General features: G+C 39.7%; 1 long non-coding RNA gene across 5 annotated transcripts in view; it reads left to right on the top strand.

The window, feature by feature from the left end:
• The window catches only part of LOC124245141 (uncharacterized), a 372,527-nt gene that overhangs the window by 251,950 nt on the left and 93,550 nt on the right, over positions 1 to 27,027 (top strand). Inside the window, exon 5 of one of the 5 annotated variants that reach the window (XR_006890195.1) lies at positions 6,347 to 6,370. The exons of the other annotated variants lie outside the window; for them this stretch is intronic. This is a non-coding gene — a long non-coding RNA (uncharacterized LOC124245141). Of the gene's footprint in view, positions 1 to 6,346; positions 6,371 to 27,027 lie in introns of those variants that run through there. 5 annotated transcript variants of the gene reach the window in all.

Genomic DNA, 27,027 nt, shown 5'->3' with positions numbered 1-27,027 from the left:
TTCAAGATTCAGATCATATTGCTGCTCAATTCAGAGAGTCTCTAAGGAAATAGCTAGAAGGGCGATTCAACTCTCAGCTTCCTTCCAAGGAATGAAGAGTTTGCTGCAAGCGCAGGAAGTGCCAGAAAAATGCCAACTTGTGTCACACTAACATCTTTCTTAAGGCTGAACGTGGACTTCGGAAATGTAAACTTTTGGCTATAGTGAGCACAGGCCACCCGGAGGGGTTGATATTAGGTTCTTCAGAAGGACTGAGGGAAATCTGAGAGGAGATCAAATTAGACGCTCACTAATTAGAAAATGTACCGACACCAGAGTTTGATTTGCAACGAGTGGCAGCGTCAAGTTTTCCCTGGCACCTGAGGTGAACGGAGAAAAATGAAATCTCTGAAAACGCATTTGGGAATGATTTCACTGGAGACAGACAGAGACAGCAACTGCTGGAGGGAAGAAGAGAGGACGACAGACAAACCAAAGGGAGATTCTGTAATGGAGAAGACCTGCCGTGCAAATAGAAAAAGAAAGGTCTAACTTTCCTGCCTCAGACCAAACAGCTTTCAAAGGCCACCTTCCTCCTAGTGGGTGGAGTAAAGTTGCTTAGAAAAACCACCAATGCATTATACATCTTTAAAACTCTCCTTTCTGGGTTTATAATTTTCAAAGAGGCAGCTTCCTGCAAACTTAAGTAATGAATGTAAGATGATGCTCCTTTTGGGGGTTGTAAAGACAATCTAAGAACAAGTCATTTCAGAGTAACAAACTTCACAGCCGGAGAGTGTTTCCATTGTCTAACGCACTTACCCTTGAAACGTACATTCTTTCACTCTTACCTGGTTGGGTCATTATTTTACTTACCTCATCAGGGAAATCACTGTTTAAAAACCGAATATAAACGGCGAAATAGTTTTCTACTTATCTTTTCCAAGATAATGGCTTCCCTCCCTCACTTCCCGCCAGAGAATGGTTAGGCCCATGTGGGTGATGAATTGCTCCAAAGAGTCTGACAGTCCCAGAGAGAGGAACAAGAGTAAAAATAACCAGCTGATTACCAATAGGGAGCAAATTGGCCACTTGAGAATTCAGTGGCTAGAATGACAAATGAGAAAACGAAAATCCTCATCAAGAGACTAAACTTTCTGATTAGTCCAAGTGCTGATGATCGCTTTCCGTGCCTCTCCCTCCCTGCTGTGTGATGATTTACATCTGATTGGACATCATTCTATATTGGGGGCAGTCATTTCTAAAAGGGTGTTTGGAAGACTTTGAAGTACTTAATTATAACCAGGAGGCATTTGGAGCTAGAGCGGTGAAATGGAAGATGCTCTGTCTTGGGCTGTGGAATGTTCATTTATAGAAGGAGCCCATGTCTGGTTGGTTTGGTCTGGTTTTTCATTCCATCACCCCATAAGGCAGCCTTCCAAGGTTTTCTGGACTCTGGAAGAAAATAAAAATGAGAGTATTCTTGGCCAAGGGATCCACATTCAAGGCAAATTCAAAGATTTCAATATGTGGATAGATTGAGTTTTCTGTTAATAGTCAACTACTAAAAATAAAAGTAATTTGGAAATCCTTTGAAGGGAGGCCACTTTTACTAGCCTCATTTGAACAAATCCATCAAGTGAGGGAGGGTATATAGTGAACCATTGACATGCTAGCTGTCCTCAGAAAAGCTTAAATGTATCAGCCGTCTAAGTCAAATATGCATGAAGAGAGAAAACAGGACCCAAACTGGGCATAGCCATAGAGCTATAGGAATTAAGAGGAGAAAGAAGGGGATTTTAAGTTAGGTAATCAAGATAAAATTCAAGGAGGAATGGTGATAGATATGACCAAGGATTTGAAAGATGAATAGAACTGTAGTAAATTTCTGGGTGAGAATTGCTTGAATGAATAATACTTATTATTATTTTAATGATTTGGTACAGAGTGAATAGAATGATTTGTTGTGAGGAAAGGGGTCTGCAAAGATGAGTCTGGACGTAAGTTTCCCATGTATGAACGGGCTTTCAACACCAGGCAGAGAATTGGGTTAGGTCTTGGGAGCACTGGAGGAACATTAAGGGTTCTGTGTAGAGTGAGAACTGTTTTAGAGGTCTGTTATCTTCATATAATGAAAAGAAAAGCAAAAGAGTATTCTCTGGAACTTCACCAACAGGTCAGATCGGTTGGTAAGATCGCCATTTGATTCTTCTTCAGTTTTAACACCTGTGCCATGAGAAGAAGAATGAACTAGCACAGTGCCTGGCACATGGAAGGACTGAACAAATACTGCTAAAAGGATGAATGAAGCTGGAGTTATTTAGACCCAGAGTACTGTTATTTCTTAGAACAGTTGAGAAAGACCTGAGGTTACCTCAGCCCTCTCAAGTGGCAGCAATGAATAATTTGAAGAGGAGCAGGTTAGGAGTTATATGAACCTGGGCATTTAACGTCAACTTCCTAGGTCTGCATTTCCTCACGTGAAAAGGCAAAGGTAAGTTTTATGAATGGGCTCTAATTGCAGGAAGTTTTTTGTTTGTGTATTTTTTGGGTGAGAGATGCCATGTATAGCTTGTGTTGGATGCTCAGAGGAGTCTATGATCCAAGACAAGGTTAAGAAACTGTGGATTATGTTCCTTTTAAACTATAAGTGGCTGTGATTCTGAGAGTCTGAGGATGATTTTCCTTCTTGGAAGGACAGTTGGAACATCTGACACCACAGCTCTGCCAATTTTGTCACCTTGTAGGAGGCCTGTGGCTGATTGGTTTGACTGAAATTAGGAGGAAAGGATTTTGTTCCTAACTGTCAAGCCAGCCTTAGATTCCCCAGCAATTTAAGGAGCATTATTGATCTAATCAGCCATGCTGGGCTGTAATTGACTGTCGAAAGAGATGAATCATTGAAAGGCACTGGCTCCCATCAGAGTGTGACATTGGCAATGTGTAACCTCGGACACAGCCCTTTTTTTGAAGAATTATATTTTTTTCCTCTACTTTCTTTCTTTACAATGGCCTCCATCATAAGGTTATTGGGAAGAATAACTAGTTAATGATGGAGGAAAAGCATTTGGAAAGATGATATACTTTTGCTCTTAAGGCTATTGTTCAAAACAATATGCAATAAAATTTTTGTCGAATGGACACACTCAGTAGTCGCTCTGATTTGAGGACTTGTCAATAATGATATGATGCTGACCAGATGAAACATGAGCAGTTAAAGAAAATGTTAGCGTTCCCCAAAAGCTAGTGTCAGTTTAAAATTCCAGCCTCAAAAGCTAGTTCTGGCAACTTATAATGAGGCAGGACTTCTATTAATGATTTTTGGCTTAATGTATTAATGAATAGAGATCTGAGGGATAAAGGACTTACAATGTAATAAGGAAAACTCAAGAAAAGATTAGGCTCTAATCAAAATAAATTGTGGTTTTAGATTGATTTTAATGAATTCAACTCTGTTTCCGTTTATTTATATCAAAAAGAAATGGATTTTGGTAAGCTGATTCATGTCGTTGAAAAACAATAATGGATATTATATTTTAATGTAGTAATAACCTGCAAATGCCAACTTAGAAGAAGAAACCATAATCAGGCAAGAATGGATATTCTTGGGAGAAAAAATTTTTGCCTATAAATGTCAGCAAATTTATTCTCTCTTTTTGAATAGTATCCTTCAGGTTTAATTGACAGGCTGTTCAGAACCATCAAAAAAAACCCTAAAATGGTGATGTTATGAATAATAGCGCTGAAGTTTATTATGATTACCTTTTCTTTCTGTTTTTCCTCCCTCTCAGTTTCTTTTATTGTCTAAGTAATAATGATGTTCTTTACTCTTCGTTAGGCAACCTAAACTGAGAGGAGAAACTTTCCTCCAAGAAAGTGCATCAAGTCCAGTTTTCTTCACTTATGGAGTTCTGTGAAGAATACTGTCAAATAATGAGTCAAGAGCACTCTTTTGAGCACCTAACTCTTCTAGATTTGTCCATATCTTAACATTTTTAACTCTTCAGCATGAAAGCAGAAAACTTCTACTCGCACTATAACTTTCTTTCTTTCACTTCAAAATTTTTTTTTAAAAAGTACCTAGCACCACCCAGATCAGTCTTCCCCTGAGCATAGTAACTGTTTCCAGTTGCCCGGAAATGAAACCTATGGGTTAACTCTGGAGCCTGGTGCAATACCATAATACACTGTAGGTTATACATAACAAAATGTTTAGCTCAACTCCCATGGTATCAGCAGTAGGAAGTGCCCAATAAAAACTTCTAAAGTAAAGCTGAAACATGGCCCAAGTTGCAATCACTCTGTGTTTGCAAGCTGCATGGGTCTCTATGGTCTAACCCCAGTGGGGGTCCTTTGGTTTCCCAAACTACCTAATCTTCTCCCCATATCATTGCTTATGTTATGAGTAGAGTTGGCTCAATGTGTTTTTATTCTGAAACTGATTTGTTATTCTAAAAATGATTACTATATATAATAGCGCTTTTTTTTTTTTTTAAACTACTGATCTGATTCTCCTATGGCAGAATCTGGGGCAGCACTGGGGTCAGATTCTCATCATAGCAAACACCAAGGGGGTCAGTATGGAGACAGTTAGGAAGGATATAAACTAGGCTTATCTCTATTGAACTCTCATTGACTCCCTGAGGGTGAGAGGAACTGACTTAGATGGTTTACTTCCCCCCAAACAAAAACACACACAAAGGCATTTATTAAATGCCTGTAGCCACCTAGGCTATAGCATGCCTAAATGCCAAGAAGCATTTTAGTTTTCTGGGTAGTATAGAATCACTGGCATTTTCACATCGGACTGTGATTGTACATTAGTTGTGTGGTAGATGTTAATAAATCCTGTGTTATGGTGAACATCACTCCTGGGAACTTTGGGAAGTTTCTGGTGGCTCTACTTTGGCATCTGAAACACAGTATAGTGTTTTCACTGGACTCTCCAAAATTACTTCTTTCTACCTGTGGAAGTAAGTTCTCAATGCAGAGGCGTGACATCTTGAATGTTTCATGGTGCCATTAAGAGGCTGGAGAGAGTGACTGTGGTTTTCAAACCAATCTGATGGACTCTGGAAATGTAGGCTGAGCTCTAAGGGATTCTGTGCTCCTCGTTCCTTGCTCATAATTGTACCTCCCTCAAGTGCGGTTCTCTCCATTTCTCAGATGAGGAAACTAAGATTCAGGGAAGTTACCCAGTCATCCACAATGACATAGCGAATGTATGGTCAACCCAAATTCATTTCATTGTCTTAAAAGCTTGAGAACTTTCCACCAGCATCTCAAGCAGGCTGTGCCCCTACAAGTCTACCATGGAGGGTCTCAAAACTAGATAAAGATTTAGTGAGTATGGGAGAAAAAGTAAAAGATAAGACAATGCATCTGTAATGTCGGTGTTGGGGTGTACGTGTGTGTGCAATGTTTAGTTTCAGCTCTGTTACTAAGTTTCTCTGACTTTGGAAAAAGTCATTGTTCATGTCATTTATTTCCTCACTTGTCAAATTGGGGTGGGTAGAAGAGTGAGTGCATCAGTTTAACTACAGGCATTCTTAGGGATGATGCTGAAGGATTCTAACGTGTGTGTTTATACCATGGCATGATCTGTAAAAGCCTGGCAAAGCATTGTAGCTTGGGGATCTCCCTTTTAAGATCTTTCCCCTCTCTCCTGCTTCTAAATTTGAGAATTCCCAGAGTTCCATGCAAAACTCTCCTTCTGTTTACACTCCCTTCTCCTTGGGTGGGCTCACCCTTTTCTAGCTGTTGTTTTACAGTCTATTTTGTCTGATATGAGCATAGCCACTTCATGCTGCCATGATTGCTATTTGCCTCATATATCTTTTTCCCATCCTTCGATTTCAACCTAGTTGTATCTTTGAATCTAAAATGTGTCTCCTGTAGACAGCATATAGTTGGATATTGTTTTTTTTTAAATCCCACTTGATAATCTCTGCCTTTCGTTGGATTGTGTGATCATCCATATTTAATGGTATTATTGATACAGTTGGATTTACATCTGCCACTTGCTTTTGGTTTTCCACGTCTTAAATCTTTTTCTTCCTCTGTTCCTTCTTTATTGCTGTCCTTTGTGGTTAATGGATATTTCCTAAATTTCATTAAAAAGTTTTGATTATATTAAAAAAAATTATTTTCTTAGTGGTTACTCTGTGGATTACCATATACATCTTATCAAAATCTACTTCGTGTTTATACTAATGTAATTCCAGTGAAACATAGAACTTTATTCCTATAAGTCTATTCTGTCCTCCTTTTGTAATATTATTTTTCTACGCATTTGGTCTAGATATGTTACAAACCCAACAATACATTGTAATAATTATTACTTTATGTAATCTTATGTATTTTACAGACCCTGGGAGAAGAAGAGCAAGTACCTATTTACAGAATTTATTATATTGATCTCATTTACCATTTCTGACTCATCTCGTTTCTTCCTGTGGATTCAAGTTATCTTCTGGTATCATTTCCTTACCCCAAAACAGCTTTACTCCCACCCATCTCCTTTGTTTTGTTGCCTTCAAATATGTTACATTTTTATATGCTATAAGCCCACAATACAATTATATATACATTGTTTTATATATACACATTTACTTTTAATATCAGTTCAGAGAAGAACAGGGAAGAAATAACGCAATTACATTGTCTTTTTCGTCATTTTTTTAATTGAGGTGAAATTAGTATAACATAATTACCCATATTAAAGCGTAGAATTCAATAGCATTTAGTGCATTCACAATGTTGTACAACCACCATTTTCTCTCGTTTCAAAACTTTTTATCACCCCAGAACATTCTGCATCCATTAAGTCAACACTCCCCATTCTCCCCTCCCCCATCTCCTGGCAAAAACTAGTCTGCTTTCTGTCTTTATAGATGTATCTGTTGTAGATATTTCATATAAAAGGAATTGTATAATATGTAACCTTTTGTGTATAGCTTCTTTTACTCAACATCATGTGTTTGAGGTTCATCATGTTGTAGCATATATCAGCATTTCGTTTTTTTATGGCTGGATAATATTTCATTGCGTGTATATACCACCATTTGTTTACCCACTCATCTGTTGATAGACCTTGGGTTGTTTCCATTTCCACCTTTTGGCTATAATGAGTAATGCTGAGCATAAACAGTCTCGTACAAGTTTCTGTGTAGACCTGCTTTTAATTTCTCTTAGATTTATACCTAGGCGTAGAACTGCTGGGTCATATAATAATTCTATGTTTCACTTTTTGTGTAAGCACCAAACTCTTTCAATAGTGGCTATGCCATGTTACACTCCCACAAGCAATATACAAGGGCTCCTATTTCTCCACATCCTAACAAACACATTATTTTCCGTTCTTATTTTTTTTTATAGTCATCCTAGCGGGTATAAAGAGATATCTCATTGTGGTTTTTATTTGCATTTCTTTTTTTTTATTTTTTTGAGGAAGATTAGCCCTGAGCTAACAACTGCCAGTCCTCCTCTTTTTTGCTGAGGAAGCCTGGCCCTGAGCTAACATCCGTGCCCATCTTCCTCTACTTTATATGTGGGACGCCTACCACAGCATGGTGTGCCAAGCAGTGCCATGTCCACACCCGGGATTCGAACCGGCGAACCCCCAGGGCCCCCAAGAAGCAGAACATGCAAACTTAACCTCTGTGCCACCGGGCCGGCCCCTATTTGCATTTCTTTAATGACCAATAATGTTGAAGATCTTTCCATGTGCTTTTGGTCCTTGGAATATCTTCTTTAGAGAAATAACTATTCAAGTCCTTTGCCTGTTTTTTATTGGGTTGTCTTTTTGTTTTTGAGTTGTAAGACTACTTTATGTATTCTGAATACTAAAAGGCCCCTTAGCAAATATATGATTTCAAACATTTTCTTCTATTCTGTAGATCGTCTTTTTAATTTCTTGATAATGGCCTTCAATGTACAAAAATCTTTAATCTTTATTAAGCCAAATTTATCTATTTTTTCTTTTGTTGCTCATGCTTTTCATAGCAAATCAAAGAATCTACCGCCTAAATGAGGTCATGGAGATTTACTTCTATGCTTTATTCTAATAGCTATATAGTTTTAGCTCTTATATTTAGGTTGTTGATCATTTTTAGTTAATTTTTATGTATGGAGTGAGACAGGGGTCCAACTTCATTCTTTTGCATATGCTTATTCATCCATTTCAGCACCATTTGTTGAAAAGGGTATTTTTACCCCATTAAATGGTCTTTGTACCCTGGTTGAAAATCAGTTCGCCAGAGATATTTGGGTTTATTTCTGAACCCCCAGTTCTTTTCCATTGGTCTACATGTCTATCCTTATGCCAGTAGCACACTGTTTTGATTACTGTAACTTTGTAGTAAGTTTGGAAATCAGAAAATGTGCCTTCCAACTTTGTTTTACTTTTCAATATTGTTTTTGTCTATTTGGGGTCCCTTGGAATTCCATATAAATTTGAGGATTGGCTTTTCCATTTCTGCAAAAAGACTGTTGGAGTTCTGATAGGGATGCACTGAATTTGTAGGTTGTTTGGGGGAATATTGGCATCTTAACAACATTAACTCTTCCGATCCATGAACACAGAATTTCTTCCCATTTAATCAGACCTTTAATTTCTTTCAGCAATGTTTTACAGTTTTCAATGTGCAAGTCTTTCACCTCCTTGGATAAGTTTATTCCTAGGTATTTTATTCCTTTGGATGCTATTGTAAATGTAATTCTTTTCTTAATTTCCTTTTCAGATTGCTCATTGCTGGTATGTAGGAACATATCCAGTTTTTCTATGTAATTATAAACTCAGCAACTTTGCTGAATTTCTTTATTAGGTGTAGTATTTTTTTTTGTATGTGTGTATTCTTTGGGATTTTCTACATACAGAATTATGTCATGTGCAAATAGCAATAGTTTTACTTTTTCCTTTCTGATATAGATGCATTTTATTTTTTATCTTGCCTAATTGCTCTGGCTAGGACTTCTAGTACAATATGGAACAGCAATATTGAAACCTGCATCCTTGTCTTTTCCTGATCTTAGGGGAAAAACTCACAGTCTTTCACCACTGAGTCTGATGCTGGCTACAGAGTTTTAGTACATGCCATTTGTCATGTTAAGGAAGTTTCATTCTATTCTGAGTTTATGAATATTTTTTGTCATGAAAAGGATGTTGATGGTCAAATGCTTTTTCTGCATCTATTGAGATAATGTGGTTTTATTCCTTAATTTTCTCAATATGATGTATCACACTGATTTTTTTTTTTATGTTAAACCACTCTGGCATTCCTGGGATAAATCCCACTTGGTCATGGTATGTAATCCTTTTCAGTGTGCTGTTGCATTTGGCTTGCTAGTATTTTGTGGAGGTTGTTTACATCTATATTTATAAGAAATATCGGCCTATAGTTTTCTTTTCTTGTGGTATCTTTGTCTGGTTTTGGCATCAGAGTAATACTGGCCTCATAAAATGTGTTAAGAAGTATTCTCTCTTTTCTAATTTTTGGAAGAGTTTGAGGAGGACTGGTGACTTCTTCTTTAACGTTTTGTGGAATTCACCAGTGGAGCCCTAGGGTCCTGGACTTTGCTTTGTCAAGAGGTCTTGGATTACTGATTCAAACTCTACTTATTCTAGGCCTGTTGAGATTTGGTATGCCTTCTTGAGTCAGTTTTGGTAATTTGTGTGATTTTAGAAGTTTCTCCATTTCATCTAGGTTATCTCATATGTCGGATTACAATTGTTCATAGTATTCTCTTATAATCCTTTTATTTCCATAAGGTCAGTAGTAATATCTTCACTTTTATTTCTTATTTTAGTTATTTGTATTTCTCTTTTTTCTTAGTATAGCTAAAGGTCATCAATTTTGTTGATTTGTTCAATGAATAGACTATTGGTTTCAATGATTCTCTCTATTTTCTATTCTCTATTTCATTTATCTCTGCTCTAATCTTTATTATTTCCTTCCTTCTGCTGCCTTTGGGCTTAGTTTGCTCTTCATTTTCTACTTCCTTAAGAAGCTAAGTTAGGTCATTGGTGTGAGATCTTTCTTTGTTTTTAATGTATGCATGTAGAGCTCTAAATTTCCCTCTGAGCACTGCTTTCTCTGCATCCCATAAGTTTTGATGTGTTATGTTTTCATTTTCATTTGTCTCAAAATATTTTTTTCAAAATATTTTCTACTTTCCCTAGTGATTTAATCTTCAACTCAATGATTATGTAAGAGTATGTTGTTTAATTCCCACACACTTGTGAATTTTCCAGTTTCCTTTCTGTTATTGATTTCTAACTATATCCCATTGTAGTTGGAGAAGATAGTTTGTATTATTTCAGCATTTTTCCATTTATTGAGAATTGTTTTATGGCCCCAAATATGGTCTATTCTGGAGAACGTTCCATGTGCACTGGAGAAGAATGTGCATTCTGCTGATGTTGAGTTGAGTGATCTTTATTTGTCTATTAATTCTACTTGGTTTATAGTGTTGTTCTAGTCCTCTATTTCCTTATTGGTCTTCTGTCTAGATGTTCTGTCCCTTATGGAAAGCAGAGTATTAAAGTCTTCAACTACTATTGTAGAACTATTTCTCCCTTCAATTCTGTCAATATTTGCTTCATATATTTTGGGACTCTGTTGTTTTGTGTATATGTATACGTTTTGCAATAAATATTATATCTTCTTGATGAGTTTACCATTTTATCTTTACATATGTCCTTCTTTATCTCTTGTAACAATTTTTGGCTTAATATCTATTTTGTCTGGTACTAGTATAACAACCCCAGCTCTCTTTTGGTTACTGTTTGCATGGGATATTTTTTTCATTTTTTTTACTTTCAACCTATTTGTGTCTTTGGGTTTAAAGTGAGTTTCTTGTCAACAGCATATAGGTGGAACATTTTAAAAAATCCATTCTATCTCTGTTTTTTAATTGGTTAGTTTAATCCATTTACATTTAAAATTATTACTGATAATGAAGGACTTAGTTCTACCGTTTTGCTGCTTATTTTCCGTATGTGATATCATTTTTGTTCCTCAGCTCCTCCAATACCGCCTTCGTTTGTGTTTGAATGATTTTTTTCTAGTGTACCATTTTGAATCCTTCTTCATTTCCTTTCCTGTATAATTTTTAGTTATTTTCTTAGCAGTTACCATGGGGATTACAGTTAACACCATAAATTTATAGCAATCTACCTTAAATTGATACCAACTTAGCATCAATAGCATACATTAACTCTGGTCCTATCCAGTCCTCCACCTCACCTTTGTTATTATCGTCACAAATTACATCTTTGTATATTATGTGCCCATTAACATAGATTTATATTATTATCTTATGCATCTGTCTTTTAAATCACATTTGAAACAAAAAAAGGAGTGACAAAACAAAAAAGCAATAAGACCAGCTTTTGTGTAGTTACCTTTACTGTGATAGAACTATACCTGTAGGATTCCCTTTAGCGTTTCTTATAGGGCAGGTCTAACAGTGAAGACCTTCCTTAGCTTTTATCTTGGAATGTCTTAATTTCTCCTTCATTTTTAAGAGATAGTTTTATCAGATATAGAGCTCTTGGTTGACATATTTTTTCCTTTCAGAATTATAATTATATCATCTCACTGCCTTCTGGCTGCATGGTTTCAGAGGAGAAATGGGCTGTTAATCTTATTGGGGATCTCTTGTGTGTGATGAGTCACTTCTCCCTTGCTACTTTCAAGATTCTTTGTCTTGGCTTTTGACAGCTTGATGAGAATGTTTCTTGGTGTGGATCTCTTTGAGTTTATTCTGCTTGGAGTTTTTTGAGTTTCTTATATGTGTATATATTAAGTATTTCATCAAATTTAGGAATTTTTCTGTTGTTATTTCTTCAAATATTTTTTCTGCTCCTTTCTCTCTCTCTTCTCCTTCTGGGTTTCCATAAGGCATATGTTGGTATTCTTGATGATGTCCTAAAGGACCCTTGGGCTTTGTTCATTTTTCTTCCTTATTTTTTCTTTCTGCTCCTCAGATTGTGTAATTTCAATTGCCTTATCTTTGAGTTTGCAGATTTTTTCTTCTGCCTGCTTAAATCTGCCATTGAACATCTTTGGTTAATTTTTCACTTCAACTTTTGTACTTTTCAGCATTTCTATTCAGTTCCTTTAAAAATTTCTGTCTCTTCATTGATATTCCCTACTTGTTCCTACATTGTCCTCCTCATTTCCTTCAGGTATTCATCCATGGATTCCTACAGCTCTTTACATATGTTAATACAGCTAAGTTAAAGTCTTGTCTTGTATGTCCAATGTCTGGGCTTCCTCAGAGATATTTTCCCTCAGGTTTTTTCCCCTGTGAATGGGACACATTTCTTATTTTTTGTGTGCTCTGTAATTTTTTATCAAGAACTGGACATTTTCAATATCATAATGCGATAACTCCAGGAATCAGAGTCTCCTTCCCTAAGGATTGCTGATGTAGATTGTAGAGGGGTGTAGTCATTTGTTTGTTTAGAAACTTCTCTGAACTATTTTTGCAAGGACTATCTTCCTTGTCATGTGTGGTCCCTCCTTGGTCTGTGTTCTGTTATCTCAGCAGTCAGCTAGTGGCCTGACAGAGAATTCCTGGAATGCATGTATCCAACAAAGAAAGAAAGAAAGAGAAAAGCAGTCTGTTCTTCTAATTTCCCCTGACAGATGCTGCCAGGGAAGCTGCCTCAGTCTCAGAGGGTTGAAACAGTGGTCAACTCCTGCATTGGTCCCTCAGTGATCTGTCACTTGTTGCAGGGCTGTGGAATGAAGAATGGTAGTTTCTCTGTGACATGTGAAATTCACCAAAACTCACCAGCCTCTAACTTCATTAAGCACCTCCCAGATACTTCCAGAGTTTGACTAGACTCCAGATATCCAAAATAGTTGATTCTGGCTAGTTTTTTTTTTTTCATTGGCATGGCTGATTCCTGGAGTTTCCTCCTCCATCATCTTTCATGAAACCATTTCACCATCTTTCATGACATCATTTTCATGACTACAGTGTTGTTTACAATTACCTTTACTGACACTCCTTGCTTTTTTGTGTAGATTCAAATTACTGTCCGATGTCACTTCTTTTCAGCCTAAAAAACTTCCCTTAGCATTTCTTGTAAGGCAGATCTGCTATCAACAAATTCTCTCAGCTTTTGTTAATCTAGGAATGTATTTATTTTGCCTTCATCATTCAGATTGCACAATCTCTATTGATCTATCTTCATGTTTGCTAATCCTTTTTATCTGCCAGATAAACTCTACTTTTGAGCTCCTCTGGTGAATTTTTCATTTCTGTTATTGAACTTTTCAACTCCAGAATTTCTATTTGGCTTATTTTTATAATTTCTGTTTCTTTATTGATATTCTTTGTTGGGAGAGACACTGTCCTCATATCTCACTTCAATTCTTTAGACATGCTCTTCTGTAGTACTTTGTATTTATAACTGCTTTAAAGTCTTTGTCCACTAAGTCCAACATCTGAGTTCCTTCAAAATAATTACTATTACCTATGTTTTTCCTATTGTATAGCCACATTTTTCTGCTTTCTTTTGTTGAAAACTGGACTTTTTAGATAATATATTGTAGTATCTCTGGATATTGATTCCAGGTCTGCCCCTGCCCCCAGGGGTTGATATTGTTGCTGTTGTTTTCCATATCATTGATTTATTTGCTTAGTTACTTGGCTGAACTAACTCTGTGAAGTCTCTTTCCCTCCAGTGTGCAGTCTCTGGTGTCCCTCCTCTTATTTTTCTTCTTGATTTTGCCTTTTAGCCTGGCTAGTTAGGGGTCACTCATGGATTACCATAAGCCACTTATTGGTCAAAAGTTATGCGTAAGCCCTTTTGGCAATTAGATTTTTCTCTTCTCCACTGGATGCATGAGTAGCGTAGAGGCTGCTTTCACAGGTAAAGGAGTTTACATTTGGCCCCCTGTTCATCCAGGGACTAACAGCTTTGATTTTCACTCTCCACCCACTCCTGAGAGAGTGCGGCCTTGGGCACACAAGGTCTTCCAGACTGCTAGGGATTTTGTGGTTTTATTTTTAAACTTAGCTTCTTAAGAGTTGCTCCTGGGTAAGAGTAGCTTATTGTCCGGCTAGTGTTTAGTTAGAGGCTGTCTTTAAGGCCCTAGTGCCAGTTTCAGTTTGCACCCTTTTTGGTAGATCTATGTGCAACTTAGGAAATGTTTTCAAGTCTGCCCCGTGTCCTCTTCTTATTGCTCCTGACTGGATGCAGTCATTCACTTGTGTACAGCCTTTCCAACCCCCAAGGTTGACTGTGAACCCTGAAGGGCTGTTTTTGGTTGTCTTTTCCCATGGTTCTCTCTATTAAACTTCTGATTGCTCTGCTGTTTTACTTATTGCTACCAATATTGTGGAGCTATAAGCATCCTCTTAGTTGCTCTCCACCAAGGTTGCCATTGTTTTTGACAACAGCCTAGGCATGGAATTCACCATGCTTTATTCCAAATAAAGTCACTCTCCTCAGGCAGAGCTGTAGTAGCTGCTTTCTCCCTGGGCTAAAGCTCTGTGACACTGCACAAGAGCTTAGGATGCAGACAGAGGCCCACTTCTCCTGGAGTGACACCCCTACTCTATGAGCAGGCACTGGGGAGGGAAGGGTGGTGGCTCATGTTCTTCTAGGCTTGATCCTTTTGGTATGGGACTCCTGCCCTACCAGGAAGCTGCTAAAGGATGATTAGAGTTCAACACTGTTGCCCTGCCACATCTAGCATAGCTTCTGTCCCACAAGAGGGGGCTAGGTGGAGGAACAGAACCCCAGTCCCCTCTGAATAGAGCTTCTGCAACATGGGGCTTTTGCGGGAGGATGAAAATTGCCGGCAGCCTGCCCCTTCCATGGTGATTCCATAAGATGTAGCTGGGAGGGGAGTGTTATGGCTCAAATGTCACAGATGCTCCCTCTTCTTACTGAGATTTAGTAAATTTACTTGAATGAATATTTCTCCACTTGCTGTATGCCCCTAGGAAAATTTCAAGAGAATAATTATAATTTTCTCTTGTTAAATGGTTGTTTTGTTGAGCATACTTTCCTGTGTTCCTCACTCCATTATTCCAGAAGTTGGTCTCCTATCCTATTTCTTAAGTATCATCTATGAGCTAATGATGTCCATGGGCTTTTCTCTAGCCCAACCTTTCATCTGGATACCAGACTTCCACACCTGGCAGACTACTTGTCATCAAGTAGTTTTGGTTTTTCTTCCTCAAAAAGATTCTCTACAGGTCTTCTCTATTTCAGTAAATGAAACTACCATCGAGCTAGTTAATCAAGTCAAAAACCTGAGCATCAGCCTGGATGCCTCCCTCTTATCAACCACATATAATCCATCAGCAAGTCTCGCTGGTTCTATCTGTCAAATATATCTAGAAACTGCTCATTTCTCTTCACTTCCATGCCTACTGCCTGAATCTAAGTCATTCCCCTGTCCTGGTCTGTTAAAATAGCCTTCTAATGGTCTCCACTTTCATTCCTGTTTCTTCTCTAATTTGTGCCTCACACAGCTCCCAAGGAGATCATTTTATATATAATATCAATATATTTCCCCTGGCACATTCTCTTTACCACTGGTTTCAGCCCTGTATGAACTGACTGCTCTTTACCTCTCCTTCCAGCTTTATCTGGAGCCCTACCCTTGCCTTCTCTGTTACAGTCACACTGTCCTCCTTCATAGCGCTCTTTCCTCTGCCCGGGGCTCTCTCTCCTTCTCGCTTTGCATGGCTGCCATTTCTCTTCTTTTTTTCTAGCTTAAATGTCATCTCCCCTGAGAAGCTTTCTAGGTAGCTTTTCCTCTCTTATTCTCTGTTGCTTCATCTCATCCATTTCCTTTGCAGTTCTTGACATAGTTTTGTAATTATTAATTTGTATAATGATTTATTGTCTGCTGCTCCCACTAAATGGTAAATTCCAGGAGAGCAGGAACCATAGTTGCTTTGTTCATCACTCTGTAATAAATACCTACTACTAATAGTAAGAACTCTGTCTTACCAAGCACTGAATATGTGCCAAGAACTGTTTTAGGATACACATGAATATAAATGTATATATATATATATATACACACACACAGATATATACGCATACACATATATATACTCATATATATACATACATACATACAAGTGCATATATTTATATACATGTATACACACGTACATACATACACAAACACACACTCATTTAATTCTCACAACAACGCCATGAGATAATTTTACTGTGTTCATTTTATAGCTGATTGAAGCACAAGGAGGTTAAGTGACTTGCCCAAGGTCACACAGTGAGTGAGCAGCTGCAGCCGCTGCTCCAGTCTGTGCCTTTAGACTTTTCAGCCGCTTCTCAGTGCAGTGCCAGGAACAAAGTCAGTGCTCAGTTAATATTTGTGGAATGAACGAAGGAGTGAATACAATGAAGATGCTATCATCCCCTAAAGCAGGGCTGTAGAACAGAGCTTTCGGAGATGATGGAAAGGGTCCATGTCTGTGCTGTTCTCTACGGCGGTCACTAGTCACATGAGGCTGCTGAGCACTTGAAATGTGGCTATTGTGACTCAGGAATTAAATTTTTCATTTTATTTAATTTCAATTAATTTAAATTTAAATAGCTACGTATGGCTACTGACTACCACATTGGACAGTGCAGTCTAAGACTTCGGTGAGGTGGTATCACTTTTGATGTCTTTGAGTTTATGCAGCCTTGATGAATTTAACTCGGAAGATGGAACACAAAATTCCCTTCTGCATTTCTCTTTTCCCTAGCGCCTTCCGCCCCCAGTTTTTCAAACATCCTTCATCCTCCCACTTTACTTCATTCCAGCCTGTAGAACCAAGCCTCCTTGCTCATGTGCAGCTCCAGTAAAGCCATTTTCCCACCTCCTCAGTGGTGGCCTAAACAGTCCTCTGAAAGTATTTAGCGAGTCAACAGACATTTAGAGCCTGATGGATGGAGCACTGGCCCAGTCCTGGGGACGGGTGAGGAGACAGAGACACACAGACAATTAGACAAGGTCCCTGTCCAATAGTGAAGTGGGGCTTAGACTGATAAACTCACACATAGTAAGGCTTCCATCAAGTGGGTGCACTGGGGCAAAGGCTGACTATCTATCTAGGGTTGCAAGCTCAGGGGTCCAGGATGGCACTCTGGAGGGTCCACTTTGAAAAAATGACTGTAAAATGACACTGATTCCACTTCCTCCTGGACCACAAGAATAAATGGATGGAGCCAGGTTTGCTTTCAAAATCAAGCTCGTGATGGACCTGAGAAAGTTTTACGGATGTCTAGAAACAGACCACTGGCCCCGATGGAGAGAACTGCTGTTATATTTCACCCCGATGGCTGGGGCTGATTGGAGGAGCTTGACCCAGTTCTTGGAACACCACCCCACCTTTTATGGAGAGAGAAATAATTAAAGAAATAGTGGATAAAAACCAGACTGAGACCCAAATATCAAAGAAAAAGAGGAAGAAGGAAAAAAATGGTGCACATTAATCGTCCAACTTGTGGGCAATATTACTCATATTCTAAACAATATCCAATAATTGGGGTAGTGAAAATGCATTTCTTTCCTCCCACTATTTGCATATTTGGAATCTCACTTACACTGTATGTAGGTTAGAACAAAAAGATGTTGTTTGTTTGGATTTTGCATCTTCTGTGGAATCCATTAGAAAGCAATGTGCTTTTGTGTGTCAAAGAGCAGAAAGGCTCCACTTCCTTTTTTCCAAAGGATTTGGGCAGAAGTCTGACTACTGTATTTATTCTGTGCAGCTCTCCTTTTGCTTACTAGCTGTGCTGGTTGTAGATGCCACAAAAAAGCAGTGAATTTCCTCACCACAAAGAATGTCCTATCTTAGGATGTATCTTACAGAATCATGATTCTGAAAGTGAAATTTTTAGTCACCTAAATGTCACTCTATAAATAGGAAGTGTTTAAACACGTAGAGATACCCAGATGATACCTCGCTGCTTCAGTTTTCATCCACGTATCTATGACCACTGCACGCGTGGAGTGACCGTTTCTTTCATTTTTCACAAACTTCCTCAGTTTTACTCTTTTCAAATAAAAGTAGTTCATTAAATGAAAAATCAAATGAGATTTCACTGTGAGGGCTTTTCAACACTTTTCTTATAAATTACATCGCAGGTCAGAACATCAAAATACAAACAAACAGAAAAGAACTAGATCAACTGTCCCCATCTACTCTGGACTCATGGAAATGATGCCTAAGAAATTAATTCCCTACTGGGGAGTTAACGCCACACTTTCCCAAAGTGTGTTCCTGAGAATACTAGTTCCGTGAATTGTGCCACAAAGAAAGCATTCCATGGCGAGTGCGCTAAGCCCATTTGGCCATGAAAAATGCTTGAATTGTTTCCATAAATATTTCCAGCCTTCAGGTATACCCTCCACCGCACATTCCCGCTGCCAAATAAGAAGTCCAATGCAAGCAAAACTTAAACCACATTCCTCCAAACACACATATGTAATAGCAAATAAACACAAAAAATGGAAATGCATATTGTTCTTATGAGCTCTGGGCGGTCCCAGTCTGCCTTTAGGGTCTTGCATTAGCCTCTTGCATAAAATGTTCACTTTGCCTAAGACATGCTGAGACCGCCATCTTTAGGTGGCTGGGCCAGCTGAGTGTAGGACCATGTCTAGTGACAGAGCCCTCCATGAAGTGGGGGTGTAGGATGTTCAGATCCAGAGAGCTGAGGTGAATAGCTCCCCCAGTTCACACACTCTATTTGTAGAAGGATGATGGGGCCACGCAAGCGTTCTAGCCCATAACATATCTGAATGCCACTAATTTTAACAATTAAAAAGAATTTCTATTTCCCTTTTGCAAATTAACAAAACCCATGGTGGAAATTACAATAGCGACATTCAGAAATGTCTGAGTAACTACCCCTGAGGTTGGATTCTTGCTCAGTGTGCTTCAAATGCTAATTTTTCTTCCTGGGAAGGCTAACAGTAGTTTAGACATGCATGTGCTCACATATAAAACATTACCCTGTTTATGTTAAATGCTTACTGAAGTGAATCACAACATTGATCTAATAATGGATGCTTGGGTAAGTTTGAAAAGCCTCTTATGAATTCACAGAACTCGGAGACATGCTAAAGTTTCTGATAAGTCCTGCAAAAAAGGGAACTTTGGCTAAATTTAAAAAATTCAACCTATTTGGCCTTGGAAGTGTCAGACACATGCATCTGAGGAAAATCCTGATTCTGTGTTCCAAAGACACCTACTTATCTAAACTTTGTTTCCAAGGTGGATTCTGAATAAGAACTGATGTTAGATGTCATTCCAAATCCAGCCAATTCTTTATGTGTGAAGAAATGGACATTCTGACTCATAAATCATTGTCTCGTGAGTCTAATGTGCAAGGATCTGCCCCTTAGAGTCTAATATCCTCTACCTAACAGGATAAAACTGAATTTTTGGATCAGCAAAATTCACAGGTCATAGCAACCCTTCACTGAGGTCGTAGTATAGAATACACCAGGAAGGTGCTATGATAAGAAGATGACATCTATCGTTTAATTGACTCCTTTCAATAATAGACAAACGACATATTACCACCATCCTTTTATAGAAGAGGAAATTGAACCTGTGAAACCTAAAGAAGTTTCTAAAATCATTGACCAATGAAGTAGCAGCATTAGCATTCAAATACAGAGCATGCTGGCAGCTTTGAGACCAGACTCCACACCTGTAGCCAGCCGCTTGGGTTCCACCTCCTCCAAGTCTGGGCTGCGGCAGCATACCAGTTGCCCTTAGCCAGGGCCGGCTTTGTGGTTGTGCAGTCTGTGCAATTGCACAGGGCCCCGTGCTTGGTTTAGTGCTTTGCTCTTGCTGTCTTGAAATTCTTAATAACTTTTGAACAAGGAGCCCTCCGTTTTTTATTTCACACTGAGCTTTGCAGATTACATAGCCAGCGCTGTCCATAGCGCAGAAGCTATAATTGACTCGTGATTTAACAGCTGCATAGAATGCAATTGCTACCTAGTCTGCAGGAAAGTCCTGGAAGCTAATTTTGGAACATATTGTCCAGTCTTCGGTTATGAAAAAAGATTTTGCCTTATTACAATTCTAGTAGAAATAGGTAAGCCAATTTTTAGTCTATTAATTTCCCTGGGAAGAATTTAAAAATGAAATATCTACCACTTAAAGTTTAGTTAGGTGATGGCATCAAAAAATAAAAGGGGAAATACTATTGCATGATAATTGAGGAACACTAAGCGTGAAATGGATTGGGTTCTAATGGGGTGCCATTGGTCCTGGCCAATGACTGATGGGACCTGGTGTGGCACAGCACGTTGTGTGGTGTGGCATAGATGTCAAAAGCAATGGCTGTGGAGCCAAACTACCCGGGCTTAACTCTCAGCTTTGTCACCAACTTACTGGATGGCCACAAGCAAGTGTCTTCCCCTCTCTGAACTTTGGTTTCCTGATTCTAAAATGGAGATGGTATTTATCTCAGGAAGGTTGTATGAAGATTAAATAAAGAAGGGAATGAAAACCTGTAAAATGCTTAACACAAAGCGTGGCACTTAGTAAGTACTCAATAGGTCTTAGTTATTAATGCTTTTCATCTCAGGTGCTCTCTTAGAGTCATTTCTCAGAAATTCTCAAAGCACCGCACATATCTAGTATCTAGCAATTAGAAGGCATACAATATATATTCAATGAACAATTAAATTTAAAAACAGCAAGTGGTACACCTATTAGAATGGCCAAAATCCAGATACTGACACCACTAAATGCTGGCGAGGATGCGGAGCAATAGGAACTCTCATTCATTGCTGGTGGGAGTACAAAATGGTACAGCCACTTTGGAAGACAGTTTGGTGGTTTCTTACAAAACTAAACGTGCTGTCACCATAGGATCTAGCAATCACACTCCTTGGTATTGACTCAAAGGAGCTGAAAACTTATGCCCACAAGAAAACCTGCAAACGGATGTTTATCAGCTTTATTCCTAATTGCCAAAACTTGGAAGCAACCAAGATGTCCTTCAGTAGGTGAATGGATAAATAAACTGTGCTACAACTAGACAATGGAATATTATTCAGCATGAAAAAGAATGAGCTATCAAGCCATGAAAAGACATGGAGGAAACTTAAATGCATATTATTAAAAAAGCCAATTTGAAAAGGCTACATACTATATGGTTTCAACTTGATGACATTCCGGAAAAGGCAAAGGAGACAATAAAAATTTTAGTGGTTTCCAGGATTTTGGGGGCAGGGGAGTAGTGGGGAGGGAGGCAGAGCACAGAGGATTTTTAGGATTTTTAGTGAAAATGCTCTGTATGATACCATAATGGTGGATACTTGTCCAAACATGTGGAATGTACAACGTCAAGAGTGAACCGTGGGGTCGGCCTGGTGGTGCAGCGGTTAAGTGTGCACGTTCCGCTTCTTGGCAGCCCAGCATTCGCCGGTTCGAATCCCGGGTGTGGACATGGCACCGCTTGGCACGCCATGCTGTGGTAGGCGTCCCACATACAAAGTAGAGGAAGATGGGCACAGATGTTAGCTCAGGGCCAGTCTTCCTCAGGGAAAAGAGGAGGATTGGCAGCAGTTAGCTCAGGGCTAAACTTCCTCAAAAAAAAAAAAAAAGAGTGGACCATAATGTACCTCTGGACTCTGGGTGATAACAATGTGTCATTGTAGGTTCATCAATTGTAACAATTGTACCACTCTGTGGGGGACGTTGATAATGGGGGAGGCTATGCATGGGTGGGGACAGGAGTATATGGGAAATCTTTGTGTCTTCCTCTCAATTTTACTGTGAACCTAAAAATGTTCTAAAAAATAAAGTTAGAAAAACCCAGCCAGTAGCCATGGATAATTTCTGAACAGCAGAACTAATCATCATATCAGACCTACATAGTATACCAGAGCTTGATAGACTGGCCTGATGTTCCCTCACCGTCCAGCTGTTCACCAAGGACAAGTCAGTTAACCTCACACTTCCTCAGTTTCCCCAACTGTAAAATGGGAATAATAACAGTACCTTCCCTGCAGAGTGTTTGGAGGAATGAATGGGGTCTGACACTTAGTAAATAGTCAATAAATGTTAATTCTTTTTCATAAACCCTGTAGGAGGCTCTGATGCACTGTGTTGAATGAAAATATACATTTTGGGGCCAGCCTGGTGGCGCAGCGGTTAAGTGCGCACGTTCTGCCTCTCAGCTGCCCCAGGTTCGCCAGTTCGGATCCGGGGTGTGGACATGGCGCCGCTTGGCAAAAGCCAAGCTGTGGTAGGCATCCCACATATAAAGTAGAGGAAGGTGGCATGGATGTTAGCTCAGGGCCAGTCTTCCTCAGAGAAAAGAGGAGGATTGGCAGTAGTTCTCTCAGAGCTAATCTTCCTCAAAAAAAAAAAAAAGAAAATGTACATTTTATTAAAATCCCCTTTTTTGCTACTTGAGGCTGTTTCTAAACCTTGTGACATTCAGCTGTACATTAAGCACTCGTCAGTCTTGGAGCTCTTCCACTATCTGTGTAACTGCGAACCTTACCATGCTCAGTACATAACACACATGGTGTCACATCTTGTTTGATAAAGCAGATTGCTCCACACAAGGGTGGCAATTCTCATTTGCAAATTCATATCTAATTAGCTCTCTAAATGCAATTTGCAAATTGGATCCAAGCAAATCATTCCTGGCATTCTTTCTCTGGTGATAAGATGAACAGTGGGCCCATTCTGCAGTTCTCCAGAAATGCTGCATTTGGTGGCAAAGTTGTGTCTACATGTTTCTCGGGAAATCCTAGAAGCAGCTCTTCCTGGCTGCCCACAGCTGTAGTCTTTGTCGTTCCATCCACAGTTATGAAAGGATTGCCAGAATTTAGTGGCAAACTTACGGAAATTGAGGAGGCAAAAGGGAGCCAATGTAACTGAAAGAAAGTCTCCAAGTGATATTCAGTCACGTGGGGAGAGACATTCAACAGCCAGAACTGAGACCTCACTGAAGTTCACGTGGTACAGGCAGAAAAAATAAAGAGTGGCCAAATGAACATCATTTGTGGGCAAGAGGCAGATCTTTTGTGGGTAGGTGACAATAGGTTTGGGGAAGAATTTCATTCTAGGAAAACTGGGCATAAGGAAGCAATAGGAAACAGAATCCTGACTCAGAGGAAAAGGATCAAAGGACATTTATTGCATTTCCCTGTCCAGCATCCATACGCTTTTGGTGGCAATGCCTCTTTTGCTATCAATACCTCAGTTTACTTTGGGGGGGTCTTCTAATCTGTGCAATTCAGGTGCTGCTGACACCCGTCCCTCATGGTGTTGTGGGAGGGATAAATGACCCGGGTCCAGCCAGAGGGAATTTTCAGAGCTTTTGCTGAAACACTTTGGAAAATCACTTTCTTTCTGTTTGGATGCCAAGCTGGCAGGATATGAGGCTGGGGCTGCTGCCATCACCCAAAGGGGGAGCTTGCTTGAGAATAAAACCAACACAGAGGAATGAGAGTAAGGAGGTGAAGAGAGGTGGCTTCGCTGGGTCATTGATTGAGAATCTGCAATCATCCAGCCGTGAATCCCCTGGACTTTTCACTTTCAAGAGTCAGGGAATTCCCTTTTTGCCTAAGCCAGATTGAGTTAGTTTCTGTCACTTGCAACTGAAAAAAGTCTGACTCATTACCGAGTTAAAGGGGAAGTCTCACCTACTTAAAATATGTAGTACTTTTTCCTCTGCCACCAAGTAGCTTTAAAGTGATCTCTATGTTGGTCTGTGGTGGCCATATTTTCCCAGCCATTTCTCCCCCAAAAGAAAGATAACTGATCACACAAGAAGAATTTTACTCACGGAACAATGGAGCAGAATGTTTGAAGATCAGAACTATTCTGAAAACCTGGGACATGTGAAGAACATACACTTCCCGATAGTAACAATCACAGTCTCGTTCCCCTGGTGACCTCCGGAGGCATGCATTTCAAACTCACATTCCTCCATTTAGAAATCAGGCTAAAAATATCTTCCCTACACTCTCTGGGTAGAGACTGAAACACATTGCTCAAAGCTGTTGCACCACGTATCTGCAGCAAACTCTAAGTTGGTTAGCCAATATCTGGACTGTGGAGAGAGAATCGCAGGGGAGAATTCAGCCCCGCACCCCTCCTGCCATAATGTCTGTTGGGAGTGACCCACCTCAGTAATTTGGTTCTTCAGTATCTCAGTAAGCACTTTACTATGCAAGGGTGACACACCTTATGCCATAGAAAGATTCTCCCGAGAGGCTGGGCAAACCCAAATTTGTTCACTCTAGTCTGATGGTCTGTACATTATACATGATCATTTCAGAGATAATCCATTTCCAATTCTTACGGATTGGAAGTTGGCAATGGACTCCTACCACTGTGCCTTCTGGTGTGACTGATGGAATCATTAGTTTGCTTTTGTAATCCAGAGGGCTCTCACTGGATTTAGCACTTCCTATGTACCAGGCACCATGTCAAACATTTTCCATGCATTGATCACTTAATTATTTACAAAACCTCATGACATAGGATCTATTGATGTCTCCAATTTACAAATAAGGAAACTGAGGCTCAAAGTAGTTGAGCAAAATCCCCAAGATCACACACTTAGTAAATGTTGGAGCCAGGGCTAAATTCAAGGGCCGTGCTTTCTACTCCCCATAATCCATGTTCTGAATGCCTACTGTATCCAGACTCTTATGAGAACTTTGGTATTTTATCTAGGAACATCAGTTTTCATTTTTATGACTCAAAAATATTTAATAAGAGAATTTGAAGATAATTGACTCGGCATAGGTGTAGCAGGAATACACAACAATGAGAGTTACTTAGCACCTTGCCTGTGCCAGGCACTGTGCTAGGCTTTGGGACTACAGCAGAAGACAAGAGAGACACAGTCTCTGGCCTCATGAAGCACGGACAGAGAAGCAATGATCAAGGAAGGCCCATGGTGTTGCAGGGGAAGCTGAGGGTTGGGAAGTCAGATGCTTCCATTCTGGCATCCACTGTACTATGCTGCCAGCTGGCGATGGGCAGTTGGCAGAACTGTTTGCCCTTTGTGGCTTCAGTTTTCCAATCAGTAAAACAGTTGGGTTGGACTAGATCATCCGCAACCCCTCCTCCAGACCTGGTGTTTGTTGAGTCTCAGGCTCTCTTCCTGGGTTCCCAAAGGGTAAGCTATGTAAGCAGACACATGTAAGCAGTCTCACAGGGAATTCTCATGTATGAATTGTGATTTGGACCCTGGTATTCAAAGCATTGGCAGGACTTTGGAGCTTATCAGAAATGCAGATCTTCGGTCCCACCTAAGATCCACCGAATCAGAATCTGCATTTTAGCGACATCCCTAGGTCATGTTTGGGTACACGTACAGAAGGGTTCCTAGAAAGGGGCCAGTCGGGTTCATCTTAATACCATGCTCAATCTGAATACCAAAGAAACCACAGCAACCCCTTACCTATTTGTTATTAGCTTAACTTCTCTTATGGTCAGTTTTCTTAGCCAGCAGAGATCTTTAAGTGCTGCTCCTAAAAGCATCATCTGGAAGGGTGTTTTTCAAGTTAAGTTTGGCAGAGCCCTAGGCTTCAGTCCTCCAGGGCCACCCCCAGGTGGATTGTGCGAGGCAGTCTGGACTGAGCTGGCCTCCAGGCTACACACTCTACTTCAAACAGAGCTGCCCCGCTTTTATCAGTTTTAGAAATTGGGATTACAGCTTGAGTTCCTTCGAAAAGAGGGTTTTACTGCTTTTTAAGTTTTTTCTCAACCAACATTGTGCTCCACAGTGCTCCTCAACGCCACTGGTACATTCCCCATGTTACCCAAAAGATGGGCTTAGCAGAAAGAACCTGGCTCTGTTTTCCTGTATACTTCCCTCGGGGGCAGAGACGTGATCTTCAAAATGTCAAAACCCTCTCCTGTTCCCAGGAGGACTGTTAAGTTACTTTCCTATCCTACTTTAATATGCCCTGCCCAAGAAAGACACTAATGTGGAAAATTCTGAATTCAGCTGACACGCCATACCTAGTTTATCTTCTAACAGAAGCTCCATGTATCTTTTCTTACAAACCAAAATGTTCCCACCAGTCAATGGGAATTGGATCCTTAAGGTAAACATGAGCCATCCGTGTCTTTCTTCAGACCAAGTATTTTGGGGACATCTTTAGTGATTAGCATTGCTTGGCAGCCCTAGAGTTAGAGCGTCTCAGAATTTACTTAATAAAGAAGTCACAAGAGTCCTAGGAAAGTTTTATTAACACTTAATGAGTGGTTCTCAATTGGGATGCACATAATAATCACCTGGGGAGCTTTGAAAAATTGTGATGCCTAGGCCACATGCAAACAAATTATATCAGAATTTCTGGGAGTGGGACTCAGGCTTCAGTGAGAGTCTAGATGATTCCAATGTGCAGCTGAGGTTGAGAGCCACAGACCAGTGCACTAGATCTGGGAGCACTGGAGACGCGTGCTCACTGACCCTCCTCCTGCCTCTCTTGGTTCCCTCCTCCTGCGTCCAGATGATCATTCATTCATTCAGCAGCTATTTATTGGAAATCTGCTATGTTCTCATTTGAAGCTGGGAATCAGAAATTCCAAACTGCTGTCCTTGTGGAGCTGAGAGTACTTCAAACAATTTTTGTTTTTTTCAATTTTAGGTATGAATAGGTGCTATAAAGGAGATAAAAGAGGGTATTGGTGTAGCATGTAGACATAGCCTCTCTGAGAAGGTGACATCTGGGTTCTGGGTTGACATTTGAATTTTGGGAAGGACAGAGCCATAGGAAGAGCTGGGGAAGAAGCTCTTCAGCAGAAGGAATAATAAGTGCAAGTAATGGGAAGGAGCTCGGTAAATTGAAAGGACAGACAAAAAAGTCAGGGTGGCTGGAGAAAAGCAAATGAGGCATAAAGTTAAAGGAAATGAGATCACACTGGTAGCCAAGAACCAGATGGTGTAGATCCTTATTGACCATAAAAAAAGACAGTGGAAGAGATAATTTGATAAATAACTTTAGCAGTGGGAAAATACCTACACGAAAGACCATACCAATCACATAAACA

This window comes from Equus quagga, chromosome 1 (assembly GCF_021613505.1).
Source record: "Equus quagga isolate Etosha38 chromosome 1, UCLA_HA_Equagga_1.0, whole genome shotgun sequence".
In the NCBI taxonomy this organism is placed as follows: domain Eukaryota; kingdom Metazoa; phylum Chordata; class Mammalia; order Perissodactyla; family Equidae; genus Equus; species Equus quagga.
This window is presented reverse-complemented; position numbering and strand designations above follow the sequence as displayed.